This window comes from Mustelus asterias, chromosome 26, assembly GCF_964213995.1.
Source record: "Mustelus asterias chromosome 26, sMusAst1.hap1.1, whole genome shotgun sequence".
NCBI classification, from domain to species: Eukaryota; Metazoa; Chordata; class Chondrichthyes; order Carcharhiniformes; family Triakidae; genus Mustelus; species Mustelus asterias.
The window spans coordinates 8,513,455-8,522,219 of record NC_135826.1 but is presented as its reverse complement, the minus strand read 5'-3'; positions in this window follow the sequence as shown (position 1 = coordinate 8,522,219).

Here is an 8,765-nt window from a genome sequence, read left to right as displayed (position 1 = left end):
TTGGAGAAGTAACCAGCATAATCAAGGACCCCATGCACCCCAGGCTTACTCCCTTCTGCCTTCTTCCTTCAGGAAACAGATACAAAAATCTGATGTCACATACCAACCGACTAAAGAACAGCTTCTTCCCTGCTGCCTTCAGACTTCTGAATGGACCTACTGATGCGCGACAATTAAGCACGTGGAACCAAGGCTTCGATATTGAAGGCTTTTATTGTGTAACAATGGAACTACTAACACGAATACACCAGTTCAGACTGAAGGGGTCCTGCCGGAGCAGAGGGTCTTATACCTCGCCACCGGAGGCGGGACCCCACTGGAATGTGCCATGATAACACTTATAACAGGTAAACACCCTAACCCAACAACATTGTACAACCCCCACAGTAACAACACCCTAGCCCAACAGTAACATAATAACAACCCCCAGTGGTGAACCAACGATGGTTCACCACATTCACCCCTCCTTTAAGAACAAAAGGTGGCGGGGTGCAAGAAAAAAAACAGGTCATATAAACAGAATTCACAAGTCCAGACGGTCTGGAGGACCGCACCGACGCTGTGATCTCCTCAACACCGGTTGCGAAACCGGAGCAGGTGCTTGCGGTGGCGTTCTTTCCAAAACAACGTCTGGCTGTCCCCTCAAGGACTCCCGGGCCGGCTGGCCCTGGTGAGGCGATGGTGCAGGGGATCCTGGAACCTTTGGTGGTGGTGGTGGTGGTGATGATGGTGGCGCCGATCTCCGAGTCTCAGGCAAGCTGTACATGGGAGTAAAAGTGTTATGCACTGGTCCCGGTGCTGACCGCGCCACGTCTGGGGAAGCAATGAGGAGTAGTGGATTCGTGACTGGGGGAATAGGAGCGACAGGAGTTGCTACGTCCCCTGCGGGCGCCAGGTCTCTAATGGAGACAGTGTCCTCTCGCCCGTCAGGATATGCCACATAGGCATACTGAGGGTTGGCGTGGAGGAGTTGGACCGGTTCGACCAAGGGGTCGGACCTGCGAGCCCTCACATGTCGCCGCAGAAGGATGGGTCCTGGGTACGTCAACCAGGCTGGCAATGAGGTCCCCGAGGACGACTTCCGAGGGAATGAGAACATCCTCTCGTGGGGAGTAGCATTGGTTGCCGTACACAGGAGGGAGCGGATAGAATGGAGCGCATTTGGAAGGACCTCCTGCCAATGGGAGACTGGAAGGCCCCTGGATTTCAGTGCCAGTAGGACAGCCTTCCAGACTGTAGCATTCTCCCTTTCCACCTGTCCGTTACCCCTAGGGTTGTAGCTCGTGGTTCTACTAGAGGCAATCCCGAATGAGAGCAGGAATTGCCTCAAGTCGTTGCTCATGAACGACGAGCCCCTGTCGCTATGAATGTAGCAGGGGTACCCGAACAGGGTAAAAAGCTCACTGAATGCCTTGATGACGGTGGCAGTCGACGTGTCCGCACAGGGGACAACAAACGGAAACCGAGAATACTCGTCTATTATGTTGAGGAAATAGACATTCCGGTCCGTTGAGGGAAGGGGGCCCTTAAAATCCACACTCAGCCTCTCAAAAGGGCGAGTGGCCTTGACCAATTGTGCCCGGTCTGGTCGATAAAAGTGTGGTTTGCATTCTGTGCAAATCCGACAGCTTCTCGTCACTGACCTGACATCCTCCAGCGAGTAGGGCAGGTTGCGGGCTTTGACGAAGTGGTAGAATCTGGTGACTCCAGGGATGACACAGATCATTGTGGAGAGCCTTCAAGCGGTCCTCCTGCATGATGGCGCATGTTCCGCGCGAGAGGGCATCCGAGGGCTCATTGAGCTTCCCTGGACGATACATAATATCGTAATTATAGGTGGAGAGCTCAATTCTCCACCGCAAGATCTTATCGTTCTTGATCTTGCCCCTCTGCGTGTTGCTGAACATAAACGCCACGGATCGTTGATCCGTGATCAGGGTGAACCGCTTCCCTGCCAGGTAATGGCGCCAGTGTCTGACTGCCTCCACAATGGCCTGAGCCTCCTTCTCCACCGCTGAGTGCCGAATTTCGGGGCCTTGAAGGGTGCGGGAAAAGAACGCGACGGGCCTGCCTGCCTGGTTTAGTGTGACGGCTAGGGCGAAATCAGATGCATCACTCTCCACCTGGAAAGGGATGGATTCATCCACCGCGTGCATCGTGGCTTTCGAGATGTCGCTTTTCAAAACCTTGAAGGCCAATTGGGCCTCCGGTGTAAGTGGGAAGGTCGTGGACTTAATGAGCGGACGAGCTTTGTCCGCGTAGTTGGGGACCCACTGTGCATAATACGAAAAGAACCAGAGGCATCTCCTCAGTGCTTTCGTGCTAGCGGGCAAGGGAAGTTCAGTAAGTGGGCGCATACGGCCTGGATCAGGGCCAATGACCCCGTTTTCCACCACGTATCCGAGGATGGCTAACCTGCGCGTACGGAATACGCACTTCTCCCTGTTATAGGTCAGATTCAGGCGAGATGCAGTGCGCAGAAAGTGTTGGAGATTCGTGTCGTGGTCCTGCTGGTCATGGCCGCAGATGGTGACGTTATCCAGGTACGGGAAGGTAGCCCACAACCCGTTCTGGTCCACCATTCGGTCCATAGCATGCTGGAAGACCGAGACCCCATTGGTGACACCAAATGGAACCCTGAGGAATTGGTATAGACGACCATCCGCCTCAAAAGCCGTATATTGTCGGTCCTCTGGGCGGATGGGGAGTTGATGGTAGGCGGACTTAAGGTCTATGGTAGAAAACACTCGGTACTGCGCAATCTGATTGACCATATCAGAAATGCGCGGGAGAGGATACGCATCCAGCTGCGTATAACGATTAATGGTCTGACTATAGTCGATGACCATCCGAGGTTTGTTCCCGCTTTTGACTACCACGACCTGCGCTCTCCACGGACTAGCACTGGCCTGTATGATCCCTTCCTTGAGGAGCCGCTGAACCTCAGATCTAATAAAGATCCGGTCCTCAGCGCTGTAACGCCTACTTTTAGTAGCGATGGGTTTGCAGCCAGGTACCAGATTTTTAAAAAGGGATGGTGTAGTGATTTTCAGGGTGGATAGATTGCATGCGGGGCGCTTTGGGCAATTTGGAGGCTGCGGCTGATTCCCTACTGCCAGTGAAGGGAGTGGCCCACCATACTGTAGGATCACACTCTTCATGTGGACCATAAAGTTTAGTCCGAGGAGAATTGGCGCACAAAGGTGAGGTAACACAAGGAGCCTGTATTGCTCGTAAATTGTGCCCTGTACCTCAAGAGTTACCATACATCGTCCTTGGATCGGTACAGACTGGGACCGTGATGCCATGGAAATTGTCTGCTTGGCAGGGAGAACCCGGAGTCCACACCTTTTAGCAGTTTCAGGGTGTATGAAACTTTCGGTGCTCCCACTGTCAAACAGACAATTCACAGTTCGACCACTAACCTTTATATCCATCATGGAATTTTCAAGTCTGTAGTGCCTGGTCTGGTCCAGGGAGATCGACGCCACCGTTGGCCCCTGGGCGTCACTGCATGCTGCCGATGTTGATGCTGAGGACCCCTGCTGGTCGCTCCTAGTCGTCGTGGACCATGATGGCCGCCCCCATGAATCGCACGTGGGCGAGGGCGCCAAACGCAGCGACTCCTGGTGGTCTTCCTCCTCCTCCGTCAGCCACGATGGCGCCGTCCTGGGTTCGCACGTGGTCGGACCTCGTGGGTACTGCGACGCCGAAGGAGATTGTCTCCGTTCTGGAGGGTTACAAGCTGCACTGCCGTTTTTAGGCTTGGACCTGCAGACTTTGCCGTAGTGGCCTTTTTTACCGCACTGGCTGCAGATTGCCGTTCTTGCCGGACACTGTTGCCGTGGATGCTTGGCCCCACCACAAAAATAGCATCGCTGGCCACCTGGAGCTGCCGCCGTCGTCGGATCGATCTGGGAGCGCGGGTTAGCGGAGCGAGGAGGGAGCTGAGCTTGCTCCAGCTACGTTGACTGCACGTGGTCCTCGGGGTACAGCGCCAAGCTCTTCGACGCCGCTTCCAGCATCACAGCCATCTCCATTGCTTGGGTCAAGTCGAGTTTCCCCTTTTCCAGCAATTTAAGCCTGATGTACGAGGACCCTACCCCTGCTACGAACGCGTCTCGGGCGAGGTCGTACATATATTGTTCGGCTGATACGTCTTTACAATCGCAACCCCTGGCAAGCTGCAGGAGCTCATTGGCGTAGTCCTCCATGGTTTCGCCCGACTGCCGACGTCGTGTAGCGAGGAGGTAACGAGCGTGTATCTCGTTGGGTGGCTTCGTGTATCGTTTTTTTAGGAGCTCGACGGCACCCGGGTAAGTGGGAGCAGCACGAATGGCGAGATAAATCGTGTCGCTTACCCTTGCGTGGAGGACCTGGAGTTTATCACTGTCTGTAGTGATAGCTACCGAGGCTGCCAGGTAGTCCTCGAAACACTTCCACCAATGGTCGAATGTGTTAGCGGCACCGACCGCACGTGGGTCCAGTGTCAGACGATCCGGTTTTAAGATCTGTTCCATACTCTTTTTTTTGTACAGCTGTGAGTTTTCTGTTACACAATAAAATTGATGCGCGACAATTAAGCACGTGGAACCAAGGCTTCGATATTGAAGGCTTTTATTGTGTAACAATGGAACTACTAACACGAATACACCAGTTCAGACTGAAGGGGTCCTGCCGGAGCAGAGGGTCTTATACCTCGCCACCGGAGGCGGGACCCCACTGGAATGTGCCATGATAACACTTTTAACAGGTAAACACCCTAACCCAACAACATTGTACAACCCCCACAGTAACAACACCCTAGCCCAACAGTAACATAATAACAACCCCCAGTGGTGAACCAACGATGGTTCACCACACCTACCATAAGTTGATCTTTCTCTACACCCTAGCTATGACTGTAGTACTGCACTCTGCACCCTCTCCTTTATTTTTCTGTGTACGGTACGCGTTATCTGTATAGCGCAAGAAACAGTACAATTAATACGTGACAATAATAAATCAAGTCAAAGAAACTAAGAGGCAATTTAACATGGCCAATCAACCTAACCCACATACCTTTCGGCTATCAGAGGAAACCGGAACACCAAGAGGAAACTCTCACAGACACAGGGCGAACGTGCAAACTCCACATGAACAGTGACCTGAAGCCGGAATTGTACCCAGCTCCCTGGTGCTGTGAGGCAGCATTGAGCCACTGTGCTGCCCCTAGTGACTTCATGCCTGTGAGACTAAACTGCAACAAGAGACAGTGCCTTGCGCGAACTAACAACGCCAAACAGTTGACCTTTCTTCATACCCTTGCTATGACTGTAACACTACATTCTGCACACTCTCCTTTCCTTCTCCATGAAACGGTATGCTTTGTCTGTATAGTGCACAAACAAAATACTTTTTATTGTATACCAATGCATGCGACAAGAATAAGTCAAATCAAATCAAATTCAAACACAAGGCAACTGGGGCAGGAACTTTAAACTGAGATTTCAACCCTGATGTAACATTTTTCAAAATATATTGAAACAATCTGCGCAAGTGACATGACAAAAGCTGGTGGTGTGGACAGACAGCCTGAAAGATCTGTCGCACCAGTAAAATGCCCTTGAAAATCTATAAACATGTAAACATTCCATTAGGAGAATTGGTAATGTTTCAGCTCAAACTCATAGATAACAACAGAATTACAAAGTCATTAATGCATAATTACACTCTTAGTCATCAAACTGCATGAACAACAAAGACCCTGCCCTTGCTCCAATTGCAGTCTAATCAATACGTTATTAAGTTATCAGTAACACAGCGTGGTAAACATCATAGGAAAGCATTTTGTTTCCTTGTAAACCTGCTCATGTGAGCAGCATCATTAGCTCTCCAGTGAGCAAACCCCAGTGAGGGATTGTCTTGTACAGACCAGAGAGAATTCAAGTTCAAAATCAGCCCTGTGTCTCCATTCTCATCTCCTCAAATAGCAAAATAGAAATATTGGCCCGCAAAAAAAAAAATAGAATCAGGATTATTTTTTATTACTGCAGATACAACTTCACGCTCCAGTGGCCCCTTACAAGGATGTTGCTTGAGCATAAAATCGAGGCAAACACTGTAATGTAGCACGATGGCTTGCTGCATTGTAGGGAGTGCATGGATGAGTAAAGAGGTAAGACACAACATGCAAAAATACACAAAACAATCGATCCTGACGACGGGGTGAGATACAAAGAACGACAAAGGGTAACAAAACAGACTGTAGGAGCTACAGAAAGGATATATGAAAAGAAATTCACAAGGATGTATCAAAATCAACCAAATCCTATTTTTACAGACATGCTAGGAAAGCGCAGCAATATGGGTCCCAAGAAAGCTGATAATGTCAATGAAATAAGGAAATGGTAGGAACCCACAAACAATAACAGTAAGAAAGAAAAATAACATCGCTAAAGAGCGACAAGTCCCCAGGGCTAGATAGTTTCCATCCCAGAGTTTTAAAGAAAGTAGGTGAGAACATTGCAAATGTTTTAACTATACATTTCCGAACCTGCGGCTCAGTTGGGTAGGCCTCTTTCGTAAGTCAGAAGGTTGTGCTTCAAGAGCCACTCCAAGACCTGAAGATAAATATCAAAGCTGTTCCACAAATTCAGCACAGAAGATGCACTGCAATGTTGGATAGTGCGTCTTTTGGCTGAGATATTAAACAAAGACCCTCTCTGTCCTTCTAGATGGATGTAAAATATCACATTACAGGTTATTTATTAGTGTCACAAGTAGGCTTACACTAACACTGCAATGAAGTTACTGTGAAAATCCTCTAGTTGCCACACTCCAGTGCCTGTTCGAGTACACTGAGGGAGAATTTAGCATGGCCAATGCACCTAACCAGTACGTCTTTCCAACTGTGGGCGGAAACTGGAGCACCCGGAGGAAACCCACACAAACACGGGCAGATTGAAGAAACTGGGCTTTGTATTCTCTCGAGTTTTGAACAACGGGAGGTGATCTCATTGAAACCTACAAAATACTTAAAGGAATAGATAGGGTAGATGCAAGTAAAATGTTTCCCTTGGTTAGGGACTCCCGAACCGGGGGACTATTTCAAAAAAAGAGGGAAGCCACTTCCGACTGATAGGAGGAGAAATTTCTTGACAGTGGGGGGTTGTGAATCATTGTACCCCAGAGTGCTGTGGAGGTTCAGTCATTGAGTATGTTTAAGATAGAGATTGATAGATTCCTGATTAACAATAACAGAGTTATGGGGATAGTGCGTGTCAAAAGCAGTGAAGTGTCTGATCAGCTATGACCATACTGAATGGTGGAGCAGGCTTGATGGGCTGAATGGTCTACTCCTGTTCCTGTGTTCCAGAGAGTAGGGATAATAGAAAACTACTCCAAGCAGAAGGGTGTGACCAAAGTGCTACCCCACAAGAATCTGTGTTGGGACCTCAACTATTTTCCATATTTATTAATGACTTAGGTGGCACAATGGGAAGCCAAAGTTTCTCTTGACAGAGAGATGAGCTGCATTGTGAGCAGTGTAGATGGAAGCGGATAACTGCAAAAGAGATTTAATTGGTTAAATTAAGCAGCAAAAGTTTGACAAATGGATCTTAATGTAGGCAAGTATGAGGTCATTGAATATGGACGCAAAGTTTAGATCAAAGTTCTTTCAAAATGATGAAAAGCCAGAAACAGTGGAGGCCCATTTACACATCGTTAAAATAATCAAACTGATTAATGGATTGCTGGTGTTTTTATGCAGAGAAGAAGAATAAGACCATAAAACGTAGCAGCAGAAATGGACTTTGTTCACGACCTGAGATTGATAGATTTAAGGGGAGTGAGGCAAAGGCAGGAATATGTGGTTAGGTCGCAGATCAGTCAATGATCTCACTGAATTGTGGGACAGGCTCAAAGGGTTAAGTGGCCTAATCGCGGTCCTCGGTTTAGGATGAATCATTGGAATGAAGCTTTGTCGGCCTGCTTGGGAGACCACAAAAAAAGAACAAAATATATCTGGCTGATATCCCTTCCCCTGCTGACAACACCAGCAGGAGAACCTGCCGTTAAATACATTGGCTCGCTGTGAGCAAACTAAACTGGCTGCTGGATCAACCCATATCAAAAAGTGACGACACCGCTGTCAAAATTGATTTGAGTTTCATGGGTGACACAGTGGTTAGCACTGCTGCCTCACAGCGCTAAGGACCTGGGTTCGATCCCCGGCTTGGGTCACTGTCGGTGCAGAGTCTGCACATTCTCCCCATGTCTGCGTGGGTTTCCTTCCACAGTCCGAAAGATTTGCTGGTTAGGTGCATTGGGCCGTGGTAAATCCTCCCTCAGTGTACCCGAACAGGAGTGTGGTGACGAGGGGATTTTCACAGTAACTTCATTGCAGTGTTAATGTAAGCCTACTAATGACTAATAAATAAAACTTTGCTTAAAAAAAAAATGTTCAAAACACCTCGAGCTATTCAGGGGGCTGCGATTGAAATGCACGACATTTGTTCTTTTGGACTTCAATAGTTAATGAAGTTCTGCACCTGTTTTCATGATGTCAAAAAACAAACAAACATTCTTTAAGCATGCCGCCATTTCTATGGAGGATGCCAAAATCCACAGTAGCTCTGTCCCGACAGCAATATGGATTCCAATCGCTGTGCTGTGTGGACCCATTCCAACTTTCAGGGAATCTCTGGCACACATGACCAATGATCATCAACTGCAACTTCCGAATCATTGCCTGTGGGCAAGCTTGCACATACACAGTTTGT